General features: G+C 46.8%; 9 non-coding genes across 9 annotated transcripts; all 9 read right to left on the bottom strand.

The window, feature by feature from the left end:
• Positions 1 to 889: 889 nt before the first annotated feature.
• Positions 890 to 1,080, bottom strand: LOC142286119 (U2 spliceosomal RNA). Its single transcript, XR_012747336.1, has one exon. It is a non-coding gene; the product is annotated as a U2 spliceosomal RNA (small nuclear RNA).
• Positions 1,081 to 2,197: 1,117 nt separating this feature from the next.
• Positions 2,198 to 2,388, bottom strand: LOC142286107 (U2 spliceosomal RNA). The gene has a single exon (XR_012747325.1). It is a non-coding gene; the product is annotated as a U2 spliceosomal RNA (small nuclear RNA).
• A 1,117-nt stretch (positions 2,389 to 3,505) lies between these two features.
• On the bottom strand, positions 3,506 to 3,696 carry LOC142286096 (U2 spliceosomal RNA). The gene has a single exon (XR_012747314.1). It is a non-coding gene; the product is annotated as a U2 spliceosomal RNA (small nuclear RNA).
• Positions 3,697 to 4,813: 1,117 nt separating this feature from the next.
• Positions 4,814 to 5,004, bottom strand: LOC142286084 (U2 spliceosomal RNA). The gene has a single exon (XR_012747303.1). It is a non-coding gene; the product is annotated as a U2 spliceosomal RNA (small nuclear RNA).
• Positions 5,005 to 6,121: 1,117 nt separating this feature from the next.
• Positions 6,122 to 6,312, bottom strand: LOC142286071 (U2 spliceosomal RNA). The gene has a single exon (XR_012747292.1). It is a non-coding gene; the product is annotated as a U2 spliceosomal RNA (small nuclear RNA).
• A 1,117-nt stretch (positions 6,313 to 7,429) lies between these two features.
• On the bottom strand, positions 7,430 to 7,620 carry LOC142286178 (U2 spliceosomal RNA). The gene has a single exon (XR_012747391.1). It is a non-coding gene; the product is annotated as a U2 spliceosomal RNA (small nuclear RNA).
• A 1,117-nt stretch (positions 7,621 to 8,737) lies between these two features.
• Positions 8,738 to 8,928, bottom strand: LOC142286166 (U2 spliceosomal RNA). Its single transcript, XR_012747380.1, has one exon. It is a non-coding gene; the product is annotated as a U2 spliceosomal RNA (small nuclear RNA).
• A 1,117-nt stretch (positions 8,929 to 10,045) lies between these two features.
• Positions 10,046 to 10,236, bottom strand: LOC142286155 (U2 spliceosomal RNA). Its single transcript, XR_012747369.1, has one exon. It is a non-coding gene; the product is annotated as a U2 spliceosomal RNA (small nuclear RNA).
• A 1,117-nt stretch (positions 10,237 to 11,353) lies between these two features.
• Positions 11,354 to 11,544, bottom strand: LOC142286144 (U2 spliceosomal RNA). Its single transcript, XR_012747358.1, has one exon. It is a non-coding gene; the product is annotated as a U2 spliceosomal RNA (small nuclear RNA).
• Positions 11,545 to 12,489: the final 945 nt, after the last annotated feature.

Below are 12,489 nucleotides of genomic sequence, written 5' to 3'. Positions count from 1 at the left end.
CCCCTCCCCCTTGCAGTCTTTCCAATTCACGATACAAAAAGACGGACAGGACAGGTTGCCTGACTTTCCGTCACTGCCACCCTTTGCCATCCTTACCCGTAGAAAGCCCTTTCATCATCCCCAAACCCTAATCTTTTCCCTTTCCTTCCCAGCCCCCAAACCCTGCCCTCTGTACCTTTCTCACCACCCGCTTCCCTTCTCCTGTCATCCCCCTACCACCCGGGAAAAAAAGAGATTGCCCCCTCCTTCCACTAGCCCACCCTCCCACCCAAAGAACAACTTCTTCTGCGCAGCTTGTTTTCTAGGCAGCAGCGCTATTGTGATGTCATCGGGGGGCATTGTGACAAGCCGCCAGTGTTCCGTCTCTTCATGTTGTGCACTGTTCAAACCGAAAATACATCAACAGGCAGGCTACAGAAAAGCTTACTAACAAAGGTTAGAGAGGGGCTTTCTCAGAGGGCTTTTTACAGTTTGTCTATTCCCAATTAGCCGGTTTAGTATACTTAATGAAAGTACTAATTCTTTCATAGGCCGCCCATTCTTAGTATTTGACGTTCAGGTAACAACAGGTAACTTTATTTGGAGTGGAAGCAGAGAGATAACACCAGATGCCAATTGTAGATCCTCTCACACCTGTGGTCACTGCAGCATCTGACTCCACTTTGTCCAAAAGGGATCTATTCCATTCAATTACACATGATCTAGATTAGACTGACAACAAGATACTGCACGGGACATAGCAGAGTTGGTGAAGTTGAGTGGTGATGAGTTTGCTATTTGGATGAATAAAGCAAGTAAAAAGTGTGTTAGATAAAAATTCATTTCAATTCGCTAATCGGGCTAATATGAATCAGGTGAATCGAGTTCTGCTTTTGGAAACTGGGTTAAGAAGGGGTGCACCGTTCCTGGAGGTACTGCAATACCAGGTCAATGCGTGGAGTGGACAGAGCAAGCTCTTTTTCCATCTCCCTGTTCTAAAAATCCATTTAATATATGGTCCCCAGATAGGGGACGTATCAGATATTAAACTGATAAGAACAGATACTACACTTGATCTTAGCCAAAAGGCCGAGAAGCGATAACCAGAATTGGTTTGGGCCTCGAGTGGCACCCTGGCCTATGCCGGACACATCTTAGGGAGAGAGAGCGAGAGGGAGACAAACCCACGCCTACACAAGACATTTTGTCACCCAAGCCAACCCTTGAAAAGGCTGCTTTGCAGAGCAAAAACAAGAAGAATGGTGCGTTTTGCAGCCGCCGCCCACTGCAATGAATCTGAATAACTCCTCCTTTAGGGCGCAAGCAACTCCCCTCCCCCTTGCAGTCTTTCCAATTCACGATACAAAAAGACGGACAGGACAGGTTGCCTGACTTTCCGTCACTGCCACCCTTTGCCATCCTTACCCGTAGAAAGCCCTTTCATCATCCCCAAACCCTAATCTTTTCCCTTTCCTTCCCAGCCCCCAAACCCTGCCCTCTGTACCTTTCTCACCACCCGCTTCCCTTCTCCTGTCATCCCCCTACCACCCGGGAAAAAAAGAGATTGCCCCCTCCTTCCACTAGCCCACCCTCCCACCCAAAGAACAACTTCTTCTGCGCAGCTTGTTTTCTAGGCAGCAGCGCTATTGTGATGTCATCGGGGGGCATTGTGACAAGCCGCCAGTGTTCCGTCTCTTCATGTTGTGCACTGTTCAAACCGAAAATACATCAACAGGCAGGCTACAGAAAAGCTTACTAACAAAGGTTAGAGAGGGGCTTTCTCAGAGGGCTTTTTACAGTTTGTCTATTCCCAATTAGCCGGTTTAGTATACTTAATGAAAGTACTAATTCTTTCATAGGCCGCCCATTCTTAGTATTTGACGTTCAGGTAACAACAGGTAACTTTATTTGGAGTGGAAGCAGAGAGATAACACCAGATGCCAATTGTAGATCCTCTCACACCTGTGGTCACTGCAGCATCTGACTCCACTTTGTCCAAAAGGGATCTATTCCATTCAATTACACATGATCTAGATTAGACTGACAACAAGATACTGCACGGGACATAGCAGAGTTGGTGAAGTTGAGTGGTGATGAGTTTGCTATTTGGATGAATAAAGCAAGTAAAAAGTGTGTTAGATAAAAATTCATTTCAATTCGCTAATCGGGCTAATATGAATCAGGTGAATCGAGTTCTGCTTTTGGAAACTGGGTTAAGAAGGGGTGCACCGTTCCTGGAGGTACTGCAATACCAGGTCAATGCGTGGAGTGGACAGAGCAAGCTCTTTTTCCATCTCCCTGTTCTAAAAATCCATTTAATATATGGTCCCCAGATAGGGGACGTATCAGATATTAAACTGATAAGAACAGATACTACACTTGATCTTAGCCAAAAGGCCGAGAAGCGATAACCAGAATTGGTTTGGGCCTCGAGTGGCACCCTGGCCTATGCCGGACACATCTTAGGGAGAGAGAGCGAGAGGGAGACAAACCCACGCCTACACAAGACATTTTGTCACCCAAGCCAACCCTTGAAAAGGCTGCTTTGCAGAGCAAAAACAAGAAGAATGGTGCGTTTTGCAGCCGCCGCCCACTGCAATGAATCTGAATAACTCCTCCTTTAGGGCGCAAGCAACTCCCCTCCCCCTTGCAGTCTTTCCAATTCACGATACAAAAAGACGGACAGGACAGGTTGCCTGACTTTCCGTCACTGCCACCCTTTGCCATCCTTACCCGTAGAAAGCCCTTTCATCATCCCCAAACCCTAATCTTTTCCCTTTCCTTCCCAGCCCCCAAACCCTGCCCTCTGTACCTTTCTCACCACCCGCTTCCCTTCTCCTGTCATCCCCCTACCACCCGGGAAAAAAAGAGATTGCCCCCTCCTTCCACTAGCCCACCCTCCCACCCAAAGAACAACTTCTTCTGCGCAGCTTGTTTTCTAGGCAGCAGCGCTATTGTGATGTCATCGGGGGGCATTGTGACAAGCCGCCAGTGTTCCGTCTCTTCATGTTGTGCACTGTTCAAACCGAAAATACATCAACAGGCAGGCTACAGAAAAGCTTACTAACAAAGGTTAGAGAGGGGCTTTCTCAGAGGGCTTTTTACAGTTTGTCTATTCCCAATTAGCCGGTTTAGTATACTTAATGAAAGTACTAATTCTTTCATAGGCCGCCCATTCTTAGTATTTGACGTTCAGGTAACAACAGGTAACTTTATTTGGAGTGGAAGCAGAGAGATAACACCAGATGCCAATTGTAGATCCTCTCACACCTGTGGTCACTGCAGCATCTGACTCCACTTTGTCCAAAAGGGATCTATTCCATTCAATTACACATGATCTAGATTAGACTGACAACAAGATACTGCACGGGACATAGCAGAGTTGGTGAAGTTGAGTGGTGATGAGTTTGCTATTTGGATGAATAAAGCAAGTAAAAAGTGTGTTAGATAAAAATTCATTTCAATTCGCTAATCGGGCTAATATGAATCAGGTGAATCGAGTTCTGCTTTTGGAAACTGGGTTAAGAAGGGGTGCACCGTTCCTGGAGGTACTGCAATACCAGGTCAATGCGTGGAGTGGACAGAGCAAGCTCTTTTTCCATCTCCCTGTTCTAAAAATCCATTTAATATATGGTCCCCAGATAGGGGACGTATCAGATATTAAACTGATAAGAACAGATACTACACTTGATCTTAGCCAAAAGGCCGAGAAGCGATAACCAGAATTGGTTTGGGCCTCGAGTGGCACCCTGGCCTATGCCGGACACATCTTAGGGAGAGAGAGCGAGAGGGAGACAAACCCACGCCTACACAAGACATTTTGTCACCCAAGCCAACCCTTGAAAAGGCTGCTTTGCAGAGCAAAAACAAGAAGAATGGTGCGTTTTGCAGCCGCCGCCCACTGCAATGAATCTGAATAACTCCTCCTTTAGGGCGCAAGCAACTCCCCTCCCCCTTGCAGTCTTTCCAATTCACGATACAAAAAGACGGACAGGACAGGTTGCCTGACTTTCCGTCACTGCCACCCTTTGCCATCCTTACCCGTAGAAAGCCCTTTCATCATCCCCAAACCCTAATCTTTTCCCTTTCCTTCCCAGCCCCCAAACCCTGCCCTCTGTACCTTTCTCACCACCCGCTTCCCTTCTCCTGTCATCCCCCTACCACCCGGGAAAAAAAGAGATTGCCCCCTCCTTCCACTAGCCCACCCTCCCACCCAAAGAACAACTTCTTCTGCGCAGCTTGTTTTCTAGGCAGCAGCGCTATTGTGATGTCATCGGGGGGCATTGTGACAAGCCGCCAGTGTTCCGTCTCTTCATGTTGTGCACTGTTCAAACCGAAAATACATCAACAGGCAGGCTACAGAAAAGCTTACTAACAAAGGTTAGAGAGGGGCTTTCTCAGAGGGCTTTTTACAGTTTGTCTATTCCCAATTAGCCGGTTTAGTATACTTAATGAAAGTACTAATTCTTTCATAGGCCGCCCATTCTTAGTATTTGACGTTCAGGTAACAACAGGTAACTTTATTTGGAGTGGAAGCAGAGAGATAACACCAGATGCCAATTGTAGATCCTCTCACACCTGTGGTCACTGCAGCATCTGACTCCACTTTGTCCAAAAGGGATCTATTCCATTCAATTACACATGATCTAGATTAGACTGACAACAAGATACTGCACGGGACATAGCAGAGTTGGTGAAGTTGAGTGGTGATGAGTTTGCTATTTGGATGAATAAAGCAAGTAAAAAGTGTGTTAGATAAAAATTCATTTCAATTCGCTAATCGGGCTAATATGAATCAGGTGAATCGAGTTCTGCTTTTGGAAACTGGGTTAAGAAGGGGTGCACCGTTCCTGGAGGTACTGCAATACCAGGTCAATGCGTGGAGTGGACAGAGCAAGCTCTTTTTCCATCTCCCTGTTCTAAAAATCCATTTAATATATGGTCCCCAGATAGGGGACGTATCAGATATTAAACTGATAAGAACAGATACTACACTTGATCTTAGCCAAAAGGCCGAGAAGCGATAACCAGAATTGGTTTGGGCCTCGAGTGGCACCCTGGCCTATGCCGGACACATCTTAGGGAGAGAGAGCGAGAGGGAGACAAACCCACGCCTACACAAGACATTTTGTCACCCAAGCCAACCCTTGAAAAGGCTGCTTTGCAGAGCAAAAACAAGAAGAATGGTGCGTTTTGCAGCCGCCGCCCACTGCAATGAATCTGAATAACTCCTCCTTTAGGGCGCAAGCAACTCCCCTCCCCCTTGCAGTCTTTCCAATTCACGATACAAAAAGACGGACAGGACAGGTTGCCTGACTTTCCGTCACTGCCACCCTTTGCCATCCTTACCCGTAGAAAGCCCTTTCATCATCCCCAAACCCTAATCTTTTCCCTTTCCTTCCCAGCCCCCAAACCCTGCCCTCTGTACCTTTCTCACCACCCGCTTCCCTTCTCCTGTCATCCCCCTACCACCCGGGAAAAAAAGAGATTGCCCCCTCCTTCCACTAGCCCACCCTCCCACCCAAAGAACAACTTCTTCTGCGCAGCTTGTTTTCTAGGCAGCAGCGCTATTGTGATGTCATCGGGGGGCATTGTGACAAGCCGCCAGTGTTCCGTCTCTTCATGTTGTGCACTGTTCAAACCGAAAATACATCAACAGGCAGGCTACAGAAAAGCTTACTAACAAAGGTTAGAGAGGGGCTTTCTCAGAGGGCTTTTTACAGTTTGTCTATTCCCAATTAGCCGGTTTAGTATACTTAATGAAAGTACTAATTCTTTCATAGGCCGCCCATTCTTAGTATTTGACGTTCAGGTAACAACAGGTAACTTTATTTGGAGTGGAAGCAGAGAGATAACACCAGATGCCAATTGTAGATCCTCTCACACCTGTGGTCACTGCAGCATCTGACTCCACTTTGTCCAAAAGGGATCTATTCCATTCAATTACACATGATCTAGATTAGACTGACAACAAGATACTGCACGGGACATAGCAGAGTTGGTGAAGTTGAGTGGTGATGAGTTTGCTATTTGGATGAATAAAGCAAGTAAAAAGTGTGTTAGATAAAAATTCATTTCAATTCGCTAATCGGGCTAATATGAATCAGGTGAATCGAGTTCTGCTTTTGGAAACTGGGTTAAGAAGGGGTGCACCGTTCCTGGAGGTACTGCAATACCAGGTCAATGCGTGGAGTGGACAGAGCAAGCTCTTTTTCCATCTCCCTGTTCTAAAAATCCATTTAATATATGGTCCCCAGATAGGGGACGTATCAGATATTAAACTGATAAGAACAGATACTACACTTGATCTTAGCCAAAAGGCCGAGAAGCGATAACCAGAATTGGTTTGGGCCTCGAGTGGCACCCTGGCCTATGCCGGACACATCTTAGGGAGAGAGAGCGAGAGGGAGACAAACCCACGCCTACACAAGACATTTTGTCACCCAAGCCAACCCTTGAAAAGGCTGCTTTGCAGAGCAAAAACAAGAAGAATGGTGCGTTTTGCAGCCGCCGCCCACTGCAATGAATCTGAATAACTCCTCCTTTAGGGCGCAAGCAACTCCCCTCCCCCTTGCAGTCTTTCCAATTCACGATACAAAAAGACGGACAGGACAGGTTGCCTGACTTTCCGTCACTGCCACCCTTTGCCATCCTTACCCGTAGAAAGCCCTTTCATCATCCCCAAACCCTAATCTTTTCCCTTTCCTTCCCAGCCCCCAAACCCTGCCCTCTGTACCTTTCTCACCACCCGCTTCCCTTCTCCTGTCATCCCCCTACCACCCGGGAAAAAAAGAGATTGCCCCCTCCTTCCACTAGCCCACCCTCCCACCCAAAGAACAACTTCTTCTGCGCAGCTTGTTTTCTAGGCAGCAGCGCTATTGTGATGTCATCGGGGGGCATTGTGACAAGCCGCCAGTGTTCCGTCTCTTCATGTTGTGCACTGTTCAAACCGAAAATACATCAACAGGCAGGCTACAGAAAAGCTTACTAACAAAGGTTAGAGAGGGGCTTTCTCAGAGGGCTTTTTACAGTTTGTCTATTCCCAATTAGCCGGTTTAGTATACTTAATGAAAGTACTAATTCTTTCATAGGCCGCCCATTCTTAGTATTTGACGTTCAGGTAACAACAGGTAACTTTATTTGGAGTGGAAGCAGAGAGATAACACCAGATGCCAATTGTAGATCCTCTCACACCTGTGGTCACTGCAGCATCTGACTCCACTTTGTCCAAAAGGGATCTATTCCATTCAATTACACATGATCTAGATTAGACTGACAACAAGATACTGCACGGGACATAGCAGAGTTGGTGAAGTTGAGTGGTGATGAGTTTGCTATTTGGATGAATAAAGCAAGTAAAAAGTGTGTTAGATAAAAATTCATTTCAATTCGCTAATCGGGCTAATATGAATCAGGTGAATCGAGTTCTGCTTTTGGAAACTGGGTTAAGAAGGGGTGCACCGTTCCTGGAGGTACTGCAATACCAGGTCAATGCGTGGAGTGGACAGAGCAAGCTCTTTTTCCATCTCCCTGTTCTAAAAATCCATTTAATATATGGTCCCCAGATAGGGGACGTATCAGATATTAAACTGATAAGAACAGATACTACACTTGATCTTAGCCAAAAGGCCGAGAAGCGATAACCAGAATTGGTTTGGGCCTCGAGTGGCACCCTGGCCTATGCCGGACACATCTTAGGGAGAGAGAGCGAGAGGGAGACAAACCCACGCCTACACAAGACATTTTGTCACCCAAGCCAACCCTTGAAAAGGCTGCTTTGCAGAGCAAAAACAAGAAGAATGGTGCGTTTTGCAGCCGCCGCCCACTGCAATGAATCTGAATAACTCCTCCTTTAGGGCGCAAGCAACTCCCCTCCCCCTTGCAGTCTTTCCAATTCACGATACAAAAAGACGGACAGGACAGGTTGCCTGACTTTCCGTCACTGCCACCCTTTGCCATCCTTACCCGTAGAAAGCCCTTTCATCATCCCCAAACCCTAATCTTTTCCCTTTCCTTCCCAGCCCCCAAACCCTGCCCTCTGTACCTTTCTCACCACCCGCTTCCCTTCTCCTGTCATCCCCCTACCACCCGGGAAAAAAAGAGATTGCCCCCTCCTTCCACTAGCCCACCCTCCCACCCAAAGAACAACTTCTTCTGCGCAGCTTGTTTTCTAGGCAGCAGCGCTATTGTGATGTCATCGGGGGGCATTGTGACAAGCCGCCAGTGTTCCGTCTCTTCATGTTGTGCACTGTTCAAACCGAAAATACATCAACAGGCAGGCTACAGAAAAGCTTACTAACAAAGGTTAGAGAGGGGCTTTCTCAGAGGGCTTTTTACAGTTTGTCTATTCCCAATTAGCCGGTTTAGTATACTTAATGAAAGTACTAATTCTTTCATAGGCCGCCCATTCTTAGTATTTGACGTTCAGGTAACAACAGGTAACTTTATTTGGAGTGGAAGCAGAGAGATAACACCAGATGCCAATTGTAGATCCTCTCACACCTGTGGTCACTGCAGCATCTGACTCCACTTTGTCCAAAAGGGATCTATTCCATTCAATTACACATGATCTAGATTAGACTGACAACAAGATACTGCACGGGACATAGCAGAGTTGGTGAAGTTGAGTGGTGATGAGTTTGCTATTTGGATGAATAAAGCAAGTAAAAAGTGTGTTAGATAAAAATTCATTTCAATTCGCTAATCGGGCTAATATGAATCAGGTGAATCGAGTTCTGCTTTTGGAAACTGGGTTAAGAAGGGGTGCACCGTTCCTGGAGGTACTGCAATACCAGGTCAATGCGTGGAGTGGACAGAGCAAGCTCTTTTTCCATCTCCCTGTTCTAAAAATCCATTTAATATATGGTCCCCAGATAGGGGACGTATCAGATATTAAACTGATAAGAACAGATACTACACTTGATCTTAGCCAAAAGGCCGAGAAGCGATAACCAGAATTGGTTTGGGCCTCGAGTGGCACCCTGGCCTATGCCGGACACATCTTAGGGAGAGAGAGCGAGAGGGAGACAAACCCACGCCTACACAAGACATTTTGTCACCCAAGCCAACCCTTGAAAAGGCTGCTTTGCAGAGCAAAAACAAGAAGAATGGTGCGTTTTGCAGCCGCCGCCCACTGCAATGAATCTGAATAACTCCTCCTTTAGGGCGCAAGCAACTCCCCTCCCCCTTGCAGTCTTTCCAATTCACGATACAAAAAGACGGACAGGACAGGTTGCCTGACTTTCCGTCACTGCCACCCTTTGCCATCCTTACCCGTAGAAAGCCCTTTCATCATCCCCAAACCCTAATCTTTTCCCTTTCCTTCCCAGCCCCCAAACCCTGCCCTCTGTACCTTTCTCACCACCCGCTTCCCTTCTCCTGTCATCCCCCTACCACCCGGGAAAAAAAGAGATTGCCCCCTCCTTCCACTAGCCCACCCTCCCACCCAAAGAACAACTTCTTCTGCGCAGCTTGTTTTCTAGGCAGCAGCGCTATTGTGATGTCATCGGGGGGCATTGTGACAAGCCGCCAGTGTTCCGTCTCTTCATGTTGTGCACTGTTCAAACCGAAAATACATCAACAGGCAGGCTACAGAAAAGCTTACTAACAAAGGTTAGAGAGGGGCTTTCTCAGAGGGCTTTTTACAGTTTGTCTATTCCCAATTAGCCGGTTTAGTATACTTAATGAAAGTACTAATTCTTTCATAGGCCGCCCATTCTTAGTATTTGACGTTCAGGTAACAACAGGTAACTTTATTTGGAGTGGAAGCAGAGAGATAACACCAGATGCCAATTGTAGATCCTCTCACACCTGTGGTCACTGCAGCATCTGACTCCACTTTGTCCAAAAGGGATCTATTCCATTCAATTACACATGATCTAGATTAGACTGACAACAAGATACTGCACGGGACATAGCAGAGTTGGTGAAGTTGAGTGGTGATGAGTTTGCTATTTGGATGAATAAAGCAAGTAAAAAGTGTGTTAGATAAAAATTCATTTCAATTCGCTAATCGGGCTAATATGAATCAGGTGAATCGAGTTCTGCTTTTGGAAACTGGGTTAAGAAGGGGTGCACCGTTCCTGGAGGTACTGCAATACCAGGTCAATGCGTGGAGTGGACAGAGCAAGCTCTTTTTCCATCTCCCTGTTCTAAAAATCCATTTAATATATGGTCCCCAGATAGGGGACGTATCAGATATTAAACTGATAAGAACAGATACTACACTTGATCTTAGCCAAAAGGCCGAGAAGCGATAACCAGAATTGGTTTGGGCCTCGAGTGGCACCCTGGCCTATGCCGGACACATCTTAGGGAGAGAGAGCGAGAGGGAGACAAACCCACGCCTACACAAGACATTTTGTCACCCAAGCCAACCCTTGAAAAGGCTGCTTTGCAGAGCAAAAACAAGAAGAATGGTGCGTTTTGCAGCCGCCGCCCACTGCAATGAATCTGAATAACTCCTCCTTTAGGGCGCAAGCAACTCCCCTCCCCCTTGCAGTCTTTCCAATTCACGATACAAAAAGACGGACAGGACAGGTTGCCTGACTTTCCGTCACTGCCACCCTTTGCCATCCTTACCCGTAGAAAGCCCTTTCATCATCCCCAAACCCTAATCTTTTCCCTTTCCTTCCCAGCCCCCAAACCCTGCCCTCTGTACCTTTCTCACCACCCGCTTCCCTTCTCCTGTCATCCCCCTACCACCCGGGAAAAAAAGAGATTGCCCCCTCCTTCCACTAGCCCACCCTCCCACCCAAAGAACAACTTCTTCTGCGCAGCTTGTTTTCTAGGCAGCAGCGCTATTGTGATGTCATCGGGGGGCATTGTGACAAGCCGCCAGTGTTCCGTCTCTTCATGTTGTGCACTGTTCAAACCGAAAATACATCAACAGGCAGGCTACAGAAAAGCTTACTAACAAAGGTTAGAGAGGGGCTTTCTCAGAGGGCTTTTTACAGTTTGTCTATTCCCAATTAGCCGGTTTAGTATACTTAATGAAAGTACTAATTCTTTCATAGGCCGCCCATTCTTAGTATTTGACGTTCAGGTAACAACAGGTAACTTTATTTGGAGTGGAAGCAGAGAGATAACACCAGATGCCAATTGTAGATCCTCTCACACCTGTGGTCACTGCAGCATCTGACTCCACTTTGTCCAAAAGGGATCTATTCCATTCAATTACACATGATCTAGATTAGACTGACAACAAGATACTGCACGGGACATAGCAGAGTTGGTGAAGTTGAGTGGTGATGAGTTTGCTATTTGGATGAATAAAGCAAGTAAAAAGTGTGTTAGATAAAAATTCATTTCAATTCGCTAATCGGGCTAATATGAATCAGGTGAATCGAGTTCTGCTTTTGGAAACTGGGTTAAGAAGGGGTGCACCGTTCCTGGAGGTACTGCAATACCAGGTCAATGCGTGGAGTGGACAGAGCAAGCTCTTTTTCCATCTCCCTGTTCTAAAAATCCATTTAATATATGGTCCCCAGATAGGGGACGTATCAGATATTAAACTGATAAGAACAGATACTACACTTGATCTTAGCCAAAAGGCCGAGAAGCGATAACCAGAATTGGTTTGGGCCTCGAGTGGCACCCTGGCCTATGCCGGACACATCTTAGGGAGAGAGAGCGAGAGGGAGACAAACCCACGCCTACACAAGACATTTTGTCACCCAAGCCAACCCTTGAAAAGGCTGCTTTGCAGAGCAAAAACAAGAAGAATGGTGCGTTTTGCAGCCGCCGCCCACTGCAATGAATCTGAATAACTCCTCCTTTAGGGCGCAAGCAACTCCCCTCCCCCTTGCAGTCTTTCCAATTCACGATACAAAAAGACGGACAGGACAGGTTGCCTGACTTTCCGTCACTGCCACCCTTTGCCATCCTTACCCGTAGAAAGCCCTTTCATCATCCCCAAACCCTAATCTTTTCCCTTTCCTTCCCAGCCCCCAAACCCTGCCCTCTGTACCTTTCTCACCACCCGCTTCCCTTCTCCTGTCATCCCCCTACCACCCGGGAAAAAAAGAGATTGCCCCCTCCTTCCACTAGCCCACCCTCCCACCCAAAGAACAACTTCTTCTGCGCAGCTTGTTTTCTAGGCAGCAGCGCTATTGTGATGTCATCGGGGGGCATTGTGACAAGCCGCCAGTGTTCCGTCTCTTCATGTTGTGCACTGTTCAAACCGAAAATACATCAACAGGCAGGCTACAGAAAAGCTTACTAACAAAGGTTAGAGAGGGGCTTTCTCAGAGGGCTTTTTACAGTTTGTCTATTCCCAATTAGCCGGTTTAGTATACTTAATGAAAGTACTAATTCTTTCATAGGCCGCCCATTCTTAGTATTTGACGTTCAGGTAACAACAGGTAACTTTATTTGGAGTGGAAGCAGAGAGATAACACCAGATGCCAATTGTAGATCCTCTCACACCTGTGGTCACTGCAGCATCTGACTCCACTTTGTCCAAAAGGGATCTATTCCATTCAATTACACATGATCTAGATTAGACTGACA

Source organism: Anomaloglossus baeobatrachus, unplaced genomic scaffold (assembly GCF_048569485.1).
Source record: "Anomaloglossus baeobatrachus isolate aAnoBae1 unplaced genomic scaffold, aAnoBae1.hap1 Scaffold_645, whole genome shotgun sequence".
NCBI classification, from domain to species: Eukaryota; Metazoa; Chordata; class Amphibia; order Anura; family Aromobatidae; genus Anomaloglossus; species Anomaloglossus baeobatrachus.
Note: the sequence above shows the minus strand (reverse complement) of the source record. Positions and strands in the feature narration are given on the sequence as shown.